This window comes from Cervus elaphus, chromosome 25 (assembly GCF_910594005.1).
Source record: "Cervus elaphus chromosome 25, mCerEla1.1, whole genome shotgun sequence".
Taxonomy (NCBI): Eukaryota; Metazoa; Chordata; class Mammalia; order Artiodactyla; family Cervidae; genus Cervus; species Cervus elaphus.
In genome coordinates this window covers 33,852,246-33,874,949 of record NC_057839.1, presented here as the reverse complement: position 1 = coordinate 33,874,949, position 22,704 = coordinate 33,852,246, and the positions used below count along the sequence as shown (strand labels likewise).

Below are 22,704 nucleotides of genomic sequence, written 5' to 3'. Positions count from 1 at the left end.
TAATTTGGTTTGTGATCAGAGGTGTCTTCTCATCTGTACTAATATGACTGATACATGAATTGAGATATAACATTCTCAGTATATATCTCCAGTCCTCAAAAATCAATTCAAAAGAAAGAAGGAAGAGATTGATATTTGCTATTTTACATGGTGGGACACAGTAACCAGTGGAGTTTTAGTAGATCCTATTTTAAAAATCCTTTCTCCACTTACAGTGTGTTAAATTTAAAAGATCAATTCCACGTTAACACATTTTGGTAACCCTGATGTTAAATGGTTATCACATTTATGAAGTATATTGAAGAGAATGGCTTTCCATGACTGGAGAATTCATGGATTTAGAGATAAGAGGAATTAGGAGACTGTCTTTATTTTAAATCAAAGTGTATGAACATTTCCAAGTCTGTTCTCTTTGATAGTTGGGTATTGCTACAAAGCATAATGCTACAAGGCATAATTATGTTTTATATATATAGACGTATTTTTCTTTGAAGTCAGAAAATTCTGATGATAGAATTAACTGAAATTTTCAGTTTGCCTTAAGATGTCCATGTTCCTGAGTTATAGTTTTAAAAGTGTTTAAATTCCTGACAGTGGTCTCAAGTATATAAATTACTAGTTAGTATCTAGTGGATTTTGAATGCTGAAAATAACTCATGCTGTGCCCTTAAGCCAAGGTATGAAACAAGGTTTATTTTTAAACATAATTTTTCAAGAGCTCTGACTGCAATGTAGAGATCAGGGACAAAGGCACAGCAAAGCATTAAAATTATCATTTGAGTTTTCAGATTTGGCAAGACCTTTCAAAGCAGGTTTGAGGAACAGATACAGTTCATTTACTTTTCCCAAAAGATTTGAAGGCTATGTGTGCTCCAAATGCCAGTAAATTAGATTATCACAGAAGACAAGGAAAGGTACCCACTGGTAGTAAACCTTGCAGTTCCTAAAGCATTTTGCATGTTGTTGTTTAGTCACTAAGTCATGTTCTTTTTGCATGTCTCTTGCAACGTCATGGACTGTAGCCCATCAGGCTTCTTTGTCCATGGGATTTCCCAGGCAAGAATACTGGAGTGGGTTGCCATTTCCTTCTCCAGGGGAATCTTCCTGACCCAGGGATTGAACCCAAGTCTGCTGCATTGGCAGATGGATTCTCTACCATTGAACCACCCGGGAACGATAATGTATATTAAAGTACTGAACTGGATGTTTTGTTCTCGCTTTACTCCTACTGGAGTTTTTAGCTAGGTCTACAGTGTGACAGCTGGGTAGTACTGCAGATGTTGGTCACCCACAGGAATCCCAAGAGCACTGGAAAATGATAGGAGAGCCTCTCCTATCTACCCTGCTCCACTGTTCAACACCAGTTCTTTTATTCCTAAACAGCAACTGGCTGTCCTTCAATTCTGACAGTACCTGGAATTAACACAGATTCCAGAAAGTGAGAAGGGAAATCAAACCAGTCAATCCTAAAGGAAATCAACCCTGAATATTTATTGGAATGACTTGCTGAAGCTGAAGCTCTAATGCTTTGGCCACCTGATGAGAAAAGCTGACTCTGGAAAAGCCCCTGATGCTGGGAAAGATTGAAGGCTAAAGGAGAAGGGGATAGCAGAGAATGAAATGGTTAGATAGCTTACCAGCTCAATGAACATGAATTTGAGACTTCAGGAGATAGTGGAGGACAGAGGGGCCTGGCATGCTGCAGTCCATGGGGTCACAGAGTCGGACACAACTTAGCAACTGAACATCCACAATACTGCCCCCACTTAAGACACCAGCCAAAAAGAGTCCCCAGGGTACCCACACTTGTGCCTGGTTAACTACAAATTAGACGTTCCCACTCCCTCCCAGGTTAAATGATTCAGTGGAATGATCCAGAGCTCAGGAAAGCACTATGGAGTGTAGTTTATTATAAAGGATACAAACCAGGAACAGCTTGAGAGATCCATAGGGCAGAGGGGTGAGGTGGGGGGCGGGGGTGCACAGCACATCCTGTCCTAGCCTGGTGTTCCCTCCCTCCCAGCACGTGGATGTGTTTGCCCAGATGCTCCCTCAACCTTGTTTACTTACTTCCCTTGGGGGCGGGGCGATAGTTCTAGCCCTCTAATCCATATGGTTGATGACTGGTGACCGAAGCTGTCACTGCATTACATAAACTCAGGTAGAGGCGTGTTAGGAATAACAGAAGATATCACTCAGGAAATTGCAAGGGTTTTAAGAGCTCATTGCCAGGAACCAGGATACTTATTTTTTTTATTATACCACATGTATCATCTGGGATTCAAAGGGAAACTAACTGAACCCCAATGTCAAATTTAAAACCTAGAAACCTTCTGAACATGTACAAAAACAAGGATCTTACAGTCCTACCATTAAAAATAGGCTGCAACCCTCTTCCTAATATTGAAAGTAGAAATACTTTCATGGAAAGGTAAGTGCTTCTGATCCTACTACATTAAATTTTGAAGTAATATTTCAAGATTTAAAAAGTCTATGAGAATCTTCTAGGCTAATTACCCACTTTATACTTTGAATAAGTGAACAGCACTAACTGAGGCCTGAATGTGACAAAATGTCCACTGGTAAATCAAGTGGCTTTTAATGCACATCTTCAATGTTAACTGTTTTAAATGATCAGATGGTCATGACAGTATTCACGTGGAAAAAGTTTTATAACCATCATGTAAAATTACAACTAAGTGACCTTCAAAGTTTAGCCTGATTTTGTTGGAGATAGCAGCTTTGAATTTAACACTGAACTTTGTGTTTGTTACATCAGGAGAGAGAAACCTAAGCTGAATGTTAACTACTCCATGTTCTATAAATGTTACTTCCTTAATTCTGTTGACATGATATGTAGGAAGGCAGCATGTGAATTCATAATTGCCTAACTTTCCCACCTAATATGACACTAAATATGATGTAATTATACAACTGAAGTGATGCCCACCTTGATACTTGTACCAAAGTACAGCCTAGGAGAGGAATCTTGTAACATAATAGCATCATTTATGAATCACTTATGCCAAGCACTTTACATTTAATCTTCTGAATGACCTCCTGAAGTAATTACATTATTAGCTGTCATTTTACAAATAGAGGAAACTAAGATGAGGAGATGAGAAATAGCTGGTGGAAAGTGAAGCCAGTATTTGAAACCAGAGAGCTTGACTTCACAGACTACTGTCAATTCTGTATGAGATCTTTGTGGCTGACAGTGTTGGCTTGCACAGAGCATAGCAAAATAGCCATTTTCCTTCTGGAATTTACATCAGCCCTTGATGGGTTTGAGGTGGGGGGAACAGGAGATCAGAAAAGGTGGCAAGAGATTCACAGCAAATTGCCTTCTGATAGCTCCTTGCTGTCTCCTTGCTTAGAGACTGCACTGTCTAGGGAATGGTTCAACAACAGCATGCAACAGCATTTTGTTAAAACACAACTCAGTTGGTCTGGGTTAGTATTAGGACTTGAGAATTTGCATTCCTAACATTCCCAGGTAATATACTGATAGTCCTGGAGCCACACCTGGAGAATGGCTGACATAGACTTAAGCATAGATGACTAGCCAGTGGTGTGAACATTTTGAGGGTCTCTTTTTTATAGGTAGTCAGGTGCTACTTTCAAAATATCTTGTTACTTATTGTCCATGTTGATTATTCATGTAATACACTGGACTAAGACAATGGTCTTGTCTTTTCATATTAATCAAGAACATTCTACTTAGTAATGAATTGCTTTTATGTTTCTGAAATGAAAATGCCACAAAGACATGATCTGTTAGAGAATAATAAAAACTGGAAAATCAGAATAATTGAATACTTTTGCTTCCACTGGGTAATTCATATACACTTTAGAGACAAAATGATCACTAATATCTGCTGAGGAGCAAATGTCAGTGTATGAACTCACCTAAGAGAAGAGCTGATCATTAACTCTGTCACCTGGTAGACCACCTTATTAGAGGTGTATTAGAGCAGTATCTGTGTCCTGTGAAATAATAGCGATCTGTTAGATACTGCTATGAAACATTATGGAGGGAATAACAGATTCAGAACCCTAGTCCAGTTGAAATGGTGCTTATTAAAAACTAAAGACAAAAGCAGAAGTAACTATTTGATTCTTAAAACTTTTCATGAGATAATTTCGGCAAAGGATTAATGGGCCCAGAGCCTTCATCTGTTCGTTGTTCAACTGTAGATAATACCCAAGTGCTGATTATTAAGAAAATACAACACTTATTGCTATACTTGGGCTTCTCTGGTGGCTCAGACAGTAAAGAATCCCCCTGCAATGCAGGAGAACTGAGTTCGATTCCTGGGTTGGAAAGATCCCCTGGAGGAGGGCATGGCAACCCACTCCAATATGCTTGCCTGGAGAATCCCAATGGACAGAGGAGCCTGAAGGGCTGCAGTCCATGGGGTTCCGGAGAGTCGGACACGACTGGGTGACTAAGCACCACACAGCACATTGCTATACTTGGCTACATATTCAAGAAAAGGTTGGAGTACAGTTGCTATTAATATTATAGTAGGAATCTCAGGTAATAACTCAAGTTTTATAAAGAAAATTACTTTTATAATGAAAATGTCTCAAGATTACAATTTGAGTATTTTTCTCTTTTTTACCCCCTCTATTCATTGTACTGTACCTTTAGGAAGAAAGCTAAGTATTGAACACTAATGACTAAATGATGAGGCAGGAATGTCTAAAGTGAATTAAAGTACTCAGAATATCAACAGAATTTAAGCTGACTTGGTAGGGGAAGTATTAGCACTTCACCCAGTCACTGAAATGTACAACCTTTTTTTCTACTTTGTTGTTTTTGTTGTTAAGTTATACTTGCTCAACAAAAAGATTCATGTATTTTAGAAAAGTAAGAAAGTTAAAAGCCACTCCAAGACTCATTTGTTGTTCAGTCACTCAGTTGTGTCTGACTCTTCGACCCCATGGACTGCAGCATGCTAGGCTTCCCTGTCCTTCACCATATCCTGGAACTTGTGCAAACTCATGTCCATTGAGTCGGTGATGACATCCAACCCTCTCATCCTCTGTTTTCCTCTTCTCCTCCTGCTTTCAATCTTTCCCAGCATCAGAGTCTTTTCTAATGAGTCAGCTCTTCGCATCAGGTGGCCAAAGTATTGCAGCTTCAGCATCAGTCCTTCCAGTGAATATTCAGGATTTATTTCCTTTAGGATTGACTGGTTTGATCTTGTAGTCCAAGGGACTCTCAAGAGTCTTCTTCAACATCACAGTTCAAAAGTTCATTAATCAGAAATAATTATTGCTAACATTACATGAATATCTCTCCATACACATCAGAGAAAACTTTTAAAAACAATTACCATACTAATCTTAGTTCTTTTGGTTTAATATTGCTTGAAATTAATAGAAATAAGGGAAATAATACATGGGTAAACCTCAAATAAATGTTTCTTTCCTGCTGGTTCTTTAAAAGTGCTTATAAAATTAAGGAAAAAGATTTTAATAAATCCTAATTGTTGTGATTCAATTTGGTTTGCTAATTATACTTGCATTGTCAAGGCTTGTGAGGTTAGTGTGCCAATTAAACAGCTGATTAATTGCAGTACAAGAGAGAATCTGTGAAATAGATAGATCTGAAGAAACTAACCAGAATGTGAAAGAAGGTAAATAGAAGATAAAAATCTGGAAAATGCAAGAAAGACATGAGATAAAATGAGAAGGTCTGACACATAATGTTCAACTGGAATTTCTGAAAGAAAGATAAACATGGGACAGGGATCATAGTCAAAGAGATACTGTCTGAGAATGTTTCTGAATTGTCTCTTAAGACATGAAGTCTCAGATTCAGGTAGCACTTAGAATCTAAACAGCATAAATAAATTTTCCTGAAACAGGATGTGCCTTTTGAGTTATAGATTCAACTCTGCAGCAATACAGTCTGAAAAACTTTTGCTCTGTGTCTTCTCCCTGACATTTGTCAAATATCCCTCCCATATCTCTCCAAATATCTCTCCCTTCCACTAGCCAGACTTCTGGCTAGTGGAAGAGGAAGAAGAAAAGCAGAGGTAGGAAAATCTCATGAAAAGCTCAGGTTCACATTCAATAGGGATGTTCTGTACCAGGTAACTTAAAATTAGAGTAGAATGTACCTATATTTGCTAGAACAGCACTAAAGGTGGGGGGATATGTCAGAACTTGAAATAATAATGCTACCATTTATTGAGTATTTATTGAGGGGGTTTTGACTGTAAGGCTGTCATGGCTAAGGCCATGACAGGCAGCCTAGATTAGGAGTAGGCCTGGTTTCCCGGGGTAACATAATTATCAGGCCTCCTGGAGCTAGCCAATCAACATATGCCTAGCAAGAAAAAGGGAACCTATCAGGGGAAAGCTGAAAGCCCCACCTTGGGCCAACAAAAATTGCCTTGCAACTGTGTAACCAATCCGCTTGCGCCAACTACCTGCTGCTTTTTTTGACCTAATAAATACCCGAGAGAACTGGGGCTCGGGGCCTTTTCGTCCTCACACCCTTGGTGAGGGCAGGAGGCCCTGGCTCAAGTCAGTAATAAATTCCCCTATTGCAAGTTGCATTGTTTCGAGGAGTCTTCTTTCCCGACGGGGGACTCGGACTACGGGCAGAACACTGACATGTGGGCCCCAACTGCTTAGAGACTGTGATGAAAGTAGACAAATACATTCTCAATGGGGGAGCCTCCTGCCATCCAAGTCCATGGGACTCCGGGTTAAGAAAACCTAATTCATTGTTTACCAGAAACTTTGTCTCATTAATTTTCACAACTCCCAGATTACAGATGAGAGAACAGATGAAGGTACATGAAACCAGAGTGTCACATAATTAGTAAGGAACAGAGCTAAGAGGCAGGGTGTAGCTTTATGACTCAAAACTAAACCTTTAGCCACTGTCAGTGCTTCTCAAAGTACAGAACAAGGACCTCCTGCGCTAGAGTCAGTTCTTCTATTAATAATTAGTTGTTTCTGAGAATGTACTTGGCTATTGCTAACACAAGGGAGCAGGGTTTAATACACTAAATTTTATTTATTTTATTTTATTTTTATTTTTTCCATTTATTTTTATTAGTTGGAAGCTAATTACTTCACAACATTGCAGTGGGTTTTGTCATACATTGACATGAATCAGCCATGGAGTTACATGTATTCCCCATCCCGATCCCCCCTCCCACCTCCCTCTCCACCCGATTCCTCTGGGTCTTCCCAGTGCACCAGGCCCGAGCACTTGTCTCATGCATCCCACCTGGGCTGGTGATCTGTTTCACCATAGATAGTATACATGCTGTTCTTTTGAAATATCCCACCCTCACCTTCTCCCACCGAGCTCAAAAGTCTGTTCTGTACATCTGTGTCTCTTTTTCTGTTTTGCATATAGGGTTATCGTTACCTTCTTTCTAAATTCCATATATATGTGTTAGTATGCTGTAATGTTCTTTATCTTTCTGGCTTACTTCACTCTGTATAATGGGCTCCAGTTTCATCCATCTCATTAGAACTGATTCAAATGAATTCTTTTTAACGGCTGAGTAATATTCCATGGTGTATATGTACCACAGCTTCCTTATCCATTCATCTGCTGATGGGCATCTAGGTTGCTTCCATGTCCTGGCTATTATAAACAGTGCTGCGATGAACATTGGGGTGCAAGTGTCTCTTTCAGATCTGGTTTCCTCAGTGTGTATGCCCAGCAGAGGGATTGCTGGGTCATATGGCAGTTCTATTTCCAGCTTTTTAAGAAATCTCCACACTGTTTTCCATAGTGGCTGTACTAGTTTGCATTCCCACCAACAGTGTAAGAGGGTTCCCTTTTCTCCACAGCCTCTCCAGCATTTATTGCTTGTAGACTTTTGGATAGCAGCCATCCTGACTGGCGTGTAATGGTACCTCATTGTGGTTTTGATTTGCATTTCTCTGATAATGAGAGATGTTGAGCATCTTTTCATGTGTTTGTTAGCCATCTGTATGTCTTCTTTGGAGAAATGTCTGTTTAGTTCTTTGGCCCATTTTTTGATTGGGTCATCTATTTTTCTGGAATTGAGCTTCAGGAGTTGCTTGTATATTTTTGAGATTAATCCTTTGTCTGTTTCTTCATTTGCTATTATTTTCTCCCAATCTGAGGGCTGTCTTTTCACCTTACTTATAGTTTCCTTTGTTGTAATACACTAAATTTTAATGAGCTCTCCAATAACCTGAAACTATACTGTCTTTATAGGTTTTACAGTTTACAGTTTTTCTTTTGGAAAATAATATTTTTCTGACATTAAAATTTTTTTCTGACATACATCCCATTCTAGAAAATGCAAACACCACTGGAAAGTATTAACATTGTTTAGATCACCTGAGGTTCTACCAGATAATGAAAAAGTATTTCTAATGTCTGGTGTATTTCCTTCCAGTTATATATATCACAAATCTGTGTCATTCTGTTTTGTAACTTTTCCTTTCACTTATCATGTTGAAAGTATTTCCCCATACTTTTCAAAACAAAAATGTTAACTTTTCTATATACTGTTACATTGTAATTAGCCTATTGTTGAATGACCCTGTCTAGGAGAAAAACAACATTTTTTTCAAGTGAAGGGAATTCAGTGTGAGGTCAGTCCTGTATGGCTGAGTATCGCAGGACCCCCAAGGGAAAGGAAGGCATGAAGGAAGGGTTTATATTTTGAAAAGGAGCAGGCCCTAGCAGTCTCTCTGCAAGAGGAATGTGGGTGACTCCTGGGAAAAAGTCTGGCTAGTGGACTTTAGGAGAAGTGGTTTCTGAACTGAGTTTTCAGTTTTCCTTTTCTATGGTAGCCTGAAGTTTTCAGTAACCTCTTAATTCTCTGGAATCCAGGATTGGCTTTGCCAAGCGTTGCTCCACAGGGGCACCATGGGATGACCTATGACAGAGTATGCGTCACCTGGGAAGTTGAGGCTCTTGGTTTCTAAGCTGTTTCTTTATGAATTCTTGTTCTGTGTATCGTCATGTTGTAGAATTCAAGGAGCCTTTTGTATTTAAAATATGCAATGATTTATCCTGTACCTCATTGTTTTAGAAAGACTGATGGCACGTACTATTTTAAGATTACTCCTTTAAAAAAAAAAAAGTCCTTTTGTCTTTGAGGAGAAGGCCTCCCTTTAAAGACACACTTTTCTCACAGAGAACCTTTATAACCACTCTTATAAAACAAGAAAGCACTTTTTCCAGGTTCTCTTGGTTTTCCTGCCAATCCCAATGGTCAGTCTGTGGAGCTGTCCAAGGTTTTATTTCTTGTCCTTCCTGCTCTGGCCCCTTTAATCATCATACGAAGAGGCAGCACAGGCTACTGAGGAAGACGACCAACCTTGGGTCAGACGCTCAGGTCTGAGTCCCAGCATCAGTACTGGACAGCTGTGTGACCTCGAGCAAGTCAAATAAGTTTCTGGGCCTCAGTTTCCTCATCTGTCAAAACAGGGTGGTAATCAGAGCACCTAACTGAAAAGGTTATTGTGAGGATTTAATCAGTCACTCTGTGAAAGTATTTATAACAGTTACTGGCAAGTAGCAAAACAAGGAATCTTTGGATTCCCTAATTTCTACCATAAAAGGGCTTTAAACTCAGTTTATTTTTCTCCTTAGCTCTTTCGCTTTTGTAAATACACCCTAGCAATTATGGAGGATCAGCCACATGAGGAGGTGGAAAGATTGTTCACAGAGCTGTGACTTAGGGCCCCCAGTCACGGCCTTGCCATTAACCAGCCTTGTGGCCCTTGTCAACTGACTTCTCGGACTTCAACTTCTTCCTCTGTAAAATGAAGGACGTGAACTTCAATAAATTATCTCTATTCTTTAGTATTCGGTGAATCGCATTCTCCCCTTGTTCGTAAGCTGGAAAAACACTTGGCACCTACCATGAGCTGGAGAGTCGCAGCTGGGGAGGACACAGGACATTGGGGATCTACTGCCCAAGGGGCACCCGAGGGGCCGGGCCTAATGTATTCGAGGAATCCGGGCTGAGGGTGGTGTTAGCACTTCTTTCTGCAAAGCTTAAACGCTCCCAGACTCACCTGAAGGAGCTGTCACGGTGGTTTGCTAGAAAACCCCGTTCTGTTAGGAAGATTACTGGGTCTCCCAAGGACATGGAAACCCTTTTTATCAAGAGGCTGGAGCGACTCAGCACGCAGCGGGAGTTGATGGGAGCCGTGTCGCCTCTTGCCATCCATCCTCCAGGAGTGCTCCTCTCTGCGGCAGGGCCAACCCCCCTGCTGCAATGTGTACGATGGGTGTCCCCGCGCCGCGCGCACCGCCCCCCCCCCCCCCCCCCCGCACCGCGCCTCCTTTCAGCCCCTCCCTCCCGGCTGCCATAGAAACCGGCCTACAAGGTCCAGGCCCGCGTCCCGGTGCCCCTCCGGCCTCCCCTTTCCCCCTCCCCCGGGCCAGCCCCCCGCTCCGGATTGGTCCTTCGGGAGACGCTGCGGGGCGCCTGAGTCCCGGCTGCGGAGCCCCGGCCGGGCCGGTGGGCGGGGTCTGCCACTGCCGCCCCTGACAGCTCCCGAGCCTTCAGCGCGGCCACTGAGCTCTGACACCCACGCACCGCCCGCGCCCGAGCCCACCGCCCAGAGAGCCCGGCCGGGCGCCGCGCAGCCGAGCCCGCGAGCGGAGCTCGCCACCAAGGTAAGCGAGGGCCGCGGGGCTCGCAGCCGGCACCCTACCCGGCCGCCCCTTCCTCCTCCAGGCTGCCGACTTGGGTGCTGAGCAGGGACGCCTCTCCTCCCTGGAACCCCGGGGCATAGAGAGACCCAACTCCCGGCGAGGGTGGGCGAATTGGGGTCAGGAGAAGATTAGCGCTCTTTAGGGGCGCCCCCTCCGAGGCCCATCGCGCCTGGGAGGCGAGCGCGTTGGAGGCGGAGGCCGGGGTGCCCCGGCGCGAGCAGCCTGCCCGTGCCTGGGTGCGTGCGCCCGGGGTGTGCGCGCCTGTGTCCCCGAGTGCCGGATGGGTGCGGACACCCGGGTCTGTGCGCGCAGCCCCAGCCTCGCCCCGCGCACTCCAGCCGCGCGCCGCCAGCGCCCCCGGGGCGCGAACCCGGAGCCGCCGAGTTTGAATCGAGTGCCGGGGACCTGCGTGACCCCGGCGGGCAGTGGGTAGTGAAGGGCCCTGATAGCGAACGGCGGTGGTCCAGAGGAGTGGACCCTCCATCACACCCCACGCCATGACGCGCCCTAAAGACGCTCCTTTGGAAAGACTGTACAAGTAAAGAAGAGCCTGTCTCTTCTTCCTTGAGGTCCCTTCAGGAATATTAGGAGCCCGAGGATTCGGCGACACGACCCGGAAAGGCTCGCAACAGGGTGTTTTAAATGCCGTTTCCGATCAGCGTGTGCCTGACCCAGTATCTGAGCAGATGGAGAGGTCAAGGCACCCGATAAAGGTGCTCTTAGCCCCCGTAAGAGCAGCGGAGATTCAGCCATCTGCGCTTTTTTCTTCCCGTCTCTCTCCCTCCTCCTCCGTCCCTTCCCGGCTCTTCTCTCCACCCCCTCCCGGTTTTCGTCCTCCCGACTTTATTAGACAAGAGGGCTCTCTGTTATACCCACCCTCCCCCACCCCCTTCCTCTCCCGGTTTCAAACCCAGAGCGAAGGAACCACATTTTAAGCTCTCACCCGTGCAATTCAGACAAGTTTGGAAGTTAAACAAATCGCCTTTGCACTCGAGGCCGCGGGAATCCAGAAGGGAAACAAACAAAACGAGACCGAAGGATCGATTCCAAGGTTAAGATTTCAAAGGGGACTCTGAAACGAGTATTTGTTTATGGCAATATGATTTTTTTTTAATGTTTGTAAAATATGTATCACTCAAGCTTGCATCATCAGTATTCAATGTGATTCACAGAAGAGCCTCAAAAGATGGTTTCTGTTAGTGTTGCAAAAGCATTTCTAATTTTGGTTGCCATGGTAACTGGAGAAGTCGCCCGGCACTGTTGAGAGGCTGCCTGGATGGAACCGGGAACCGTTCTTGAGGAGACCTCCCCAAGCCCCTCATGTTACCATGGTAATAATAATTGAGCCTAGAAGATACTTGTTTCTTTAGGGTACCGAAGGCCTGAGGCGTGTTGTTTAATTTTACCTTTGCAGAGTTCGCAGTTTGTGAAACAGATCTTCCCTCGCAGACAACTGAGAGTAAACACTGCCCGCAGCCAATTGGTCCTGCTGGCCCAGCTCTCTTCCCGCAGTTCGGCGGCCCTAAGGAAGGGAGACCGAGAAGAGTGTTTGATGTGAAAGGAATCCTGGCCTGTGACCAGATCTCTCTCCCCATTTAGCATTAAATTTGGACTCCTAATTAGCTTTCTAATTAGGAGGTGGAGGAATGCGAGAGGAAAGCCCAGAAAGAGGCTAATAGGGAAAAAGTCCAACTCTCCACGGACTGGTGTTTTGTATGTTGTTGAATTTGCCTAGTAAAGTCCTCATAGGTTTATTTTTGGCTTGACCACTGTTAAGTGGTAAGCCTGGAAAAACCTTCAGAGAGGTCTCCTTCTGTGCTAGGGGAAAACGTGGATTGATATTTAGTTTGAGGTGTGTGCTCTTTTCTAATAATAACTGCATTTAGAATAAAGGCAGTTTTGTGTGAAACCTAAATTTCCCAGTAATAACTACAGATAGGCCATAGAGCCCTTTATGCTGTTGGTTTGGCCTCAGATTTTCAGTTAAAAAGGTTTAATTCGGGCAGAGTAATGGTCCCAGTCAAATACTTTTATTAGTACATGTTGATGTCTTTAAAGGACCCTAATTCTTTACACATTCACAAGTCCTAAGCATTGAAACATATAAATTAAATTTACATATTGATAGCATATGATTGGAAAATTTTAAAGCCAGTCCTTAGACTTACAGTTGTTTTTTTTTTTTTTTTTTTTAAAGAACGTGGAGCTTCCCTGGTCGTCCAGTGGCTAAGACTCTGTAAACTAGGGATCTGGGGTTTGATCCCTGGTCAGGGAACTAGATCCCACATGTCCCAACTAAGAGCCCATGCAGCCAAATAAATATTAAAAATTTTTTTTAATTAGAAAAAGAACTTGTTTTAATAGGTTAATGTTTTCAGCCAAATATCTAGTTCCATTTTGAGAAACTTAAAAATTAAAATATAATGTGAAAATCCAACTGCATTCTTTGAATCTCATTATAGTATTTCTCTAAGGACTAAAGACTCTTAATTCATTTGCTGATTTTCTTTCAATTGTTGAAATGACAACTAAAATTAGTTTATAAAATGAGTCTCATTCTATGTTTTCACTTTCCATGGTCATTCTAGAAAACGTTCTCTAGAATTGAAGCTATAAATTTCGAGAAAAGAAGAAAATAGTCCAAGTTCTTATGATGACAGTGCCTACAATTTGAATTAAGCAGATCACAGTTCTTAAATTACTTTTTCTCAAGAACTTCAAAGATAGCTCAACCATTGTCATATAGCATCCTGAGGAATATTAACCAGTTTTATGGATAGGCAAGTTGTGTTCAAAAGACTCAAGTCATTTCAGGTAACTTCTTGGAAAATTAAGAGATGAAAACTAAAACCACCTGACATGTGTAGGAATATGGGTATCAGGGAGGACTCAGAAAATCTAGGCGAGAAGCAGACAAGGTACAGTGGCAGGAAGAATTTGGGATTAAGAGAAAAATAGCACAGTAGGGGGGAAAGAGTCTTAAATGCGAAGAAAACTCACAGATTAAAGGGAAGGGAGTAAAAAGAAAAAAAATAATAGTGTAATGGGAGCTACACAGAAAAACAAAAAAACCCAAGTTGGGAAACAGGAAGCTAAAACAAACTCTACTCTTCGCCTTCCACAGAGAACAGAGAACCTGATAACTTTTCAAGAAAGCTCTTGCTGTCCTATTTAGCCAAATTCTCCAATTTAGAGGCTCTCTGGGAGGACTGAGATTGGACCAAAATTCACTTCCAGTGGTATGGCCTTCCCGTCTGCTGGCTAGACCTGCTTCTTCTCAACCCTTCAGCCACCAAGAAAGCTTTCTACTCTGCGTTGGCTGGATCATTTAGTCTGGTCATTCTTAACTTTAAGTTGCAAGCTTCACTTTTAAAAACTGCTCAAGTTGTTATCAACCGAGTGCATTCATCTATAATTTTATGGATTATAGCATGTTAAAAGATTCTAACAACAACAACAAAAAAAAACAGTCCCTCTCTTGGGTTACGATTGCTCTGCTCTTTCTTAGCTGTTTGATCACATCCTTCCCTAGTTGGAAATAATTCTCTTATGTGGCTGGTCCTTGAGTTATCAATTTTAGACAGAATCTGTACACTTTCTTTTATTACAGGGGAGGAAATAGCTCTCTTACTCCTCCCCTCCAACTTCCCCTTCCTCCATTTTTGCAACACAGTTGGGGGGAAAAAATCAACCAGAGCACCATTAGTATAATCCTTTATTTACAAACGCCAGGCAGGGGAATGCTCCAGAGAGGGAAGGAGGACTGGATGTTTCCTAGGACTCTAGCCAGAGCAGCCAAAGTTCGGTTAATTTCAGAAATAGTTAGGGAGTTTGGGATTGACATGTACACACTGCTATATTTGAAATGGATAACCAACAAGGACCTTCTGTATAGTGCAGGGATCTCTACTCAGGGTTATGTGGCAGCCTGGATGGGAGGGGAGTTTAGGGGAGAATGAATACATGTGTGTGTATGGCTGAGTCCCCTTGCTCTTCACCTGAAACTATCACTGTTAACTGGCTGTACTCCAATATAAAATAAAAAAGTTTAAAAAAAAAAAAGGAAAGAGTTGGTCAAGGACAGAAAATGGAGGAATTGCTCTTTCAAGTTGGTAGCCATTGTTTGAGTAAAATGGATTTTCTATAGGGGAGTGGGAAGGAAGAGTCAGGGCCTAATATCTTGTGCTAGGATGGTGAGAAGGGAGGGTGCAGGATGAAAGAACTTGCACACGTCTCCGTGCAAAGCTCTGCCCTATTAGTGCTTCTCACAAGTGACCTCACAACGTTAATTACATCAACATTGCATCTGCATGACAATGACCGTGTAATTATTTTTCACTGGAGCCAGGTTGTGGACTGTGGATGTATTTCTTTTTCTGTACAACTTTTTTGGGGAAAATAGTTTTTCGTTTGTTTGCTTTTTAGAACCTATCATTGTTTATTCTAGTGGCTCTTTAAAATGCCTCTCCTTGGTTTTTTTCACACAGTGAAATGCATCTGCCAATCCTCTTCCTTCTGGGCCCCACCCCAGCCCTCTGAATGGACCCCCTCAGTTCTCCAGTCTGAACCAGTTTTCTGATGGCCAGGACATATAGGGGCCTTCTGAGATTTCTCTTCACCCCGCCTTTGTGTTGATTACCTGTTCTCCCTGTTCCCTTGTCTTCTTCTTTCTTGGTTTATGCTTTTCATTTTATAAAGCATCTGTTTTGCTATAAATAGCTTCTTAAAAGGGGGTATAGGAAGTAAATCTGGGGGACTTTGCATGTCTAGAAAAGTCCGTTTCACTCTCACACTTAATTGATGGTTTGCCTGAGTATAGGATTCTCGGCTGGAAATTCATTCCTGCAAATTTCCAAAGGCATTGATTTATTCTTTTCCAGCTTCCAGTGTTTCTGAGTTCAGTGTCATTCTGGTGCTGGATTCTTGGCGTGAGATCTGTTTTTTCTGTCTGGGACCTTGTGGTGGTCTCTCATTTTTAAAATGAAATTTCACTGAGTACAGATTCACTTTCTCTGGGCTATGTTCATCTACCTGGTGGAGCCAAGAAACACGTCCTGCACTTTCGGGGAAGTGATGATGTAGACATACTTGGAAAATTACTCCATTTTATTGGTTTCTTTTCCTTGTCATGTGTTGGTTATTGTTAATTGTATCAACTCAGGATTTTTACCTTTGAATAAATTGGTTGCTGTCCTTTGGAATCATGCATGCTGCCAGACCAGTTTCTCTGTTCTCACCACTTTTTGTCTTTCAGAAACTGATCTCTTGTGTCAATCACATAGGATCATATCCTTCACTTTATTAATAATTTTGGTGCTTCTTGGGCATTTGCTTTATGTACATATTGGTTTAAAGATGTTAATCTAAGCACAAAGACAGCAAATTTGTTATAGGATATGAAGGCCAAGTCTAAAATGCTGGTACAGCTTTCAAACCTTTCACGTCAATTATTGGTAATTTGCAGAACTGGTATCTCTCTAGAATGTAGACTTACATGCCTTCACATTTTACAGTGGAGGAAACCAATCCAGAGATGTTTAGCATGGAGTCATTTCTTCTGACTCATTGCTAAACCCTTATTCTTTCATCCTGTCTCCTCTTTCTCCCTGGTTACTTTGTCTTATATTTCTTTTTCTTTCTTAATCTTTTTTAAAAATAATAATTAATTTATTTTTGGTTGTGCTGGGTCTTTGTTGCTGCATGGGCTTTTCTCTAGTTGCGGCAAGTGGGGGCTAGCTCCCTAGTTTCTGTAGTTGCAGCTGTCTAGTTGCTGTGTGTGGGTTTCTCATTGTGGTGGCTTGTCTTGTTGAGCATGGGCTCTAGGTGTGCGGGCTTTAGTAGTTGCAGCCCCAGCTCTAGGGCACAGGCTCGATAGTTGTGGCAGTCAGGCTTAGAGGCATCATGGTGTGTGGGGTCGTCCTGGACCAGGGATTGAACCCATGTCTCCTGCATTGGCAGGTGGATTCTTTACCGCTGAGCCACCAGGGAGACCCTTATTTTCTTTAGTTTTAAAGAAACATAATTCCTTACTATAAGACATTATAAAATATGTATTCAAAAGCAGTACGTATTCCAGAAGCAGCAAGGAATAGTGGTTAAAGTCTAATTCTGGAACCAGCCTACTGGGTTGAAATCCTGTCTCTATGACTTACTGTGTGACCTTGGCACGTTATTTGACCGGTTTATGCCTCAGTTTTGAGGGCCTATAGTAATGCACCGACCTTCTCACATAGTTGTGAGAATTAAATGAGTTGATTCATGTGAAGTTCTTAGAATGGTGCCTGGCATACAATAAATATCAATGTTGCTAGTATTATTGCCAAAAGTACAGAAATAAGTGTTAAAAGAAATAATCTATTATTCTGTCTCTACTACCATCAATAATTCCAACTAGAGAGACGACTGTGGTTAAAATTTCAGAGGGTTGTTTTTTGGTAGTTAAAGCAAAAAAAAGGAATATTGTACATATCATTTTATTGTTTATTTTTCCACTTGTGTTTATAGTTTGAGCTTTTTCCCCATATTGTTGATTATTCGGTATTCTTCTGGTTGATATTGATATATTGGCTTCCTGTATTCATCCTAACACACAGCCTTACAAATTAGGTTCTTCATTAGAAGCAGCTGACTGGGAAGCCAATTCTTCCTTCTGGACCCCTTCGGGTTTAGAACACGTATAGCGAGAGGTCCTCCCATCATGAATTTGAGAAGACCCTGTTACCATGAAGAGAGGCCTTCTCTTTCTCTACACAATGAAAGTATTCTGGAGATGGCACCTGAAAAGTGTGTATTAGAACAGAGTGAGGGGGTACTTGTGTGAAAAGATTATGGAGGAGGAGGGGGAGGGCTGGGTGAGAACCAGACGGCAGTGTTGGGGTGGCAGTCAGTGGGGCCATCACCCGTGGACGTGTGGGTCTCCCCACCCACACAGCAGAGCCCACATGGAATGTGGATCTGATCTTTTGAATTTTCCTTGGAACCTCAGCAACTCCGTGAGGCTGGGAAGCCAATGAAAAGGCTTCTGTTTGCAAACACATCCTGAAAGCTGGAGCTGCTTTGATCTCCTGGGAGAGCTGACGTGACTTGGCCTCTCCCCAGGACATGATAGTCACCAGCCTGCTGCTCTCACACAGGACCTGTGTGGCCAGAAACAGGCAATCTAGCAATGTGTCCAGAATTTTGGAATTGAGCCGTGAGCAGCCCAGTGAAGAGTCATGCCTTTTGAGAGCACTCCATGTAACACTGAGACAAATGGATGTTAGCGGGTGTGTGTTCTGTCATGTCGCATGTACTAGAGTTACTATCTTCCCAGCAGGCAGAGAAGTTCGGCAGAGGATTGTGGGCCGGGTATCCAGCTTTGGATGGAGAGATGTAGAAGATGATACAGAAGGTGAGGAGGGACGCTTCTGTCTTGCCTAAACTCAAGCTTCCTTAAGAGTCACCCTCTCCGGGTGGCACATCATATCCATGTGAGAACCAGCCTGTGTGCTTGGGTGACTACTCCTTGCCAAGAAAAGTAAAAAAGGTTTACCAAAACCACAAAACGAGGGACATGGTTAATATCTGTAGGAAACAGGATGCAACGAGTTTCAAAGGGTAGTATATCGCAGTTCAAAATCAGTAGACTCTTGGCGTAAAGCTGTTTGTCTCATTGCCGAAATGTTCAGTGAGAGTTGAAAATTGGTGACTTTTTGTTCAGTGCTAGATTGGTTGAAAGTTGCCCATCAGAACAGAGACTAAAATTCAAATACAGACTATTACTCCCATTCTTGGGTAGTAAGATATGCTTTGATCATATTTAATTATGAAAAAATATTTAAAACCTTTTAAACTTCTCTGAACTTCTAGTTTAGGCAAACACATCTTGGACATGATCAAACAGCACTAGTTCTTGTAGCAGACAATGAGGTACAGATTTTCCCACCCTTTACATTGTCAAGTTCAAGTACATTTACTAACAATAAAACATATTCACTTTCTACTTCCCTGACCTACATTTCCTTAGTTTAGCCCTTGCTGAATCACAGGGGCAGATTCTTTCAGGCTAAATATCCTTCAAGTTTTCCCTGAGCAGGGCCCGTACCGCCTGTTCTCTCTGGGTGCCCATCCTTGCTATACAGATGTCCAGCCCAGTGCTTTGAACATTGTATTTAGTTATCTATTTATGTATTCACCTTGCCCGCCTCCCCACAAGCTGATGATTTAATCACATCCAGGTGACTCTTGGGGAGGGACCTCGTACCATTGGCTTCAAGTAGGCAGGCCCTTGAAAATAGTCTGCTGAACTGGACACTTGGTCCTGTTATCGGAGGAATATTCCCCAGTGGAGAAAGAATGTAGCAACCTCCCATTGCTTAGGTGACAGCAAGAAGAGGGTGGAGCTAGTGGTAAAGAACCTGCCTACCAATGTAGGAAACACGGGTTGGATCCCTGGGTTGGGAAGATCCCCTTGGAGCAGGAAATGGCAACCCACTCTAGTATTCTTGCCTGGGAAATCCTATGGACAGAGAAGCCTGGCGGGCTACAGTCCGTGGGATTGACAAGAGTCAGACAGGACTGAGCACGACTGAGAGAGCAGGGAAGTGGGAGAGGATGACCTCATGTTCAACCTCATCCTCTCCTGCAGCACCTGTTCTGTAAGGGCACCCTGTGAGACACACACCTCCTGCTCACAAGACCAGGGGGAGCGGAGCACCTGTGATGTGCTCAGCTGAAGCACAGGCTCTGAGGTCAGAAAAGCCTGGACTCTGACGCTTCTTGCCTGTATGACTTTAGACAAGTTACCAAATTCTTTCAAAGTTCCTGAAAAATGAGGAAAACTGCAGGCTCCGTTCAGGGCTGCTATAAGGATGGAAGAAAGTATATACAGACCACTTCTGACTTAGGATTTTTCAACTTTACGATGGTGTGAAAGTCACACACGTTCAGTAGAAACCAGACCTCCAGTTTTGAATTTTAATCTTTTCACAGGCCAGCGATACTCTCTCATGATGCCAGGCAGGGGCAGCAAGCTGTAGCTCCCAGTCAGGCACACAATCACCAGGGCAAACCCCTGAAATCCTTACAGCCATTCTCTGCACTGACCACCTTCTGTTTTTCACTTTCGGTATAGTGGTCAGTCAGTTGCATAGGATATTCAACACTTTATTATAAAATAGGCTTCATATTAAGTGACCTTGCTGACTGTAGGTTCCCAGGTGGTGCTAGTGGTAAGGAACCTGCCTGCCAGTGAAGGAGACATAAGAGACGCCAGTTCGATCCCTGGTTCGGGAAGATCCCCTGGAGGAGGGCATAGCAGCCCACTCCAATATTCTTGCCTGGAGAATCCCATGGATAATGGAGCCTGGCAGGCTGCAATCTATAGGGTTGCAGAGTTGGACACAACTAAAGGGACTGAGCAGGTATGCACACAGGTTAATCTAAGTGATTGGAACATGTTTAAGGAAGGTGAGGCTAAGATATTATTTCAGCTAAAATAAGTTTATTTTTCTTGCCCAAGAGCAGTTCTAGATGGATGTATGTGTCTATTCAGGCTGTCATAACAAAATGCCATAGACTTGGGGACTTACATGTCAGAAATGAATTTTCTCACGGTTCTGGAGCCTGGAAATCTGAGATCAAGGTGGCAGGCTGGTTGGGTTCTGCTGAAAGTGCCCTTCTTGGCTTCTTGCCGTGCCATCACATGGGAGGGAGGGAGAGAAAAAGGCAACACTCTCTGATCTCTTCTTATTAGGTCGCTAAACCCATCATGAGGGCCCCACCCTTATGACCTCATCTAAACCTAATTGTGGGCTTCCCAGGTAGCTCAGTGGTAAAGAATCTGCCCGCAGTGCAGGAGATGTGGGTTTGATCCCTGGGTGGGGAAGATCCCTGGAGAAGGGAATGGCAGCCAACTCCAATATTCTTGCCTGGAGAATCCCATAGATGGAGAACGTTGGTGGGCTATGGTCCATGGAGCTACAAAAGAGTTGGACACAACTTAGAGACTAAACAATAACAGATGGTTGGATGGTATCACTGACTCAAGGGACACGAGTTTGAGCAAACTCCCAGAGATGGTGAAGGACAGGGAACCTGGTGTGCTGCAGTCCATGGGGTCACAGAGTCAGACACAACTTAGCAACTGATAAACAACAACTCCAGGGGGTTTTCCCAGCCCAGGGATCAAACTTGCATCTCTTGCATCTCCTGCATTGGCAGGTGGATTCTTTACCGCTGAGCCAGCGGGGAAGCCCTCATCACTGACAGGGCAACCTTATGTCCCAGCTGGTCACGGGAAGCCCTGGTTTACACCTGTTGTCCCAGAGTGGTTATTACTATCACACCCTTCAACTCTCAAAAGTGCCTTGATTTGAATGACAAATTCTATGTCTCCCTACTTACTAAACACTTGTTATTTATTGTAGACTCTCATTAAACAGTAGTTATTAGTAAGGGGACTAGACTACAACTATAGATAAATAACACGCCAAGATTTCACATGATGTTTTAACCACAATTCACTAGTCTTATCATTTCATTCTTCAACTCCACCCCTCCACTCCCATATCTGCTATGACTTCCTTTCTAAAAGACATCCCTTATGTTTTGCAACCATACTTGACTATCACTTTGAATTTTGAAAGGAAAGACTTAGAATCGAGATAATTTGCATGTTCAAACATCCCAACTAGTTTTTATTTAGATTTTCCCATGGGAAATATTATGTTACCAAGTAGATGAATATATTAGTATCCCAATATCACACTGCTACTTTAAGGAGTAACGATGTCATAGATTTTGACAGTTAAGTTGCCTGTTGAAATGGTAATGCTGGACTGATGTCTTCAAGGTACCAAGGAATAGGAATTCCTGACCCATTCCATGCTCCCATCCCTGACCACCCTTAATGTGGTTTGAAATTATTTTTAGGAATTTTTCTTCCCTGGAAGTTATCATCTCTACCTTCTCTGCTAACCTCTCTTCCCCATTCATAAAAAATCATTTATTTTTATGAAATCTTTCTCAGGTAGGATTTTTGTTTCTTCAGCTTTTCACTTATCAGAAGATAGTATAATCTGCTGAGTACTTCCTAATTGAGCAAACTGGTGGAAATACTGAGAAAGATTCCTACCCGTTTCATGCCCAGGACAACTCATTGCCTTTTTGGAAAGTTGCATAAAACTCTGCATTTCTGTGGCTATTCTGAATGACTCATGTAACGGTTTTGCAGATACCTCTTTTGGAGGGTACAAAAGATGTTTGCTCACCTGAAATTTGGAGATGAGAGCAAGTGTACCAATCTACAGCATGAAAATGAAACAAATGTGTTTGTGTGTATGTGTTACTGAATACGATTCAATATAATGTTTTAAGCATACTCATACAGAAAACCAAAAAAACTGAACTTTGCTAAATTTATAGATTCATTTGGGGATGAGTTTACATGTTTTTGATAGTGAGTATTGTCTTATTAATGTGGTATTTTTTTCCCATTTGTTAGGTATTTTTTTAAAATTCTCCAATAAGTTTCCATAATTCTCTTTATTTATGTTTCTCTAACCTCCTTTGTTAGATTGATTCTTAGGTATCTCATGAATTTTACTGTTACTCATATGAATGGAACATGTTTTATTATACTTCCTTGTTATTACAAGATTATTATTGGTGAATTCAAATGTTACTGAATTTGCAGCAATGTTGTCTCCTGCAACACTGTTAAACTTACTTATTAGTTTTAATGGTTTATGAATAGAGTCTCTAGGATTTTCAGTGTTTAAAATCTTTGTGTAGAGAACAGGCTTGTGGACACAGTGGGAGAAGGAGAAGGTGGGACAAGTTGAGAGAGTAGCATGGAAACAATTACATAACCATATGGTAAGTAGACAGCTGGTGGAAATTTGCTTTAATAGCAGGGAACTCAAACTGATACTCTGCGACAACCTAGAAGGTTGGGATGGGGTGGGAAGTCGGGGGGAGGTTCAAGAGGGAGGAGACATATGTATACCTGTGGCTGATTCAAGTTGATATATGTCAGG

The 22,704-nt window shown here is 42.6% G+C and overlaps 1 protein-coding gene across 3 annotated transcripts in view; it reads left to right on the top strand.

Moving 5' to 3' along the window:
• The first annotated feature begins 10,487 nt into the window (after positions 1-10,487).
• The window catches only part of NIM1K (NIM1 serine/threonine protein kinase), a 73,914-nt gene continuing 61,697 nt past the window's right edge, over positions 10,488-22,704 (top strand). The window contains exons 1-2 of one of the 3 annotated variants that reach the window (XM_043887620.1): positions 10,488-10,648; positions 18,003-18,077. The gene's annotated coding sequence lies outside the window, so the exon portion shown is untranslated. Of the gene's footprint in view, positions 10,649-17,999; positions 18,078-22,704 lie in introns of all 3 variants that reach the window. The other 2 variants (XM_043887619.1, XM_043887618.1) reach the window with 2 other exon arrangements.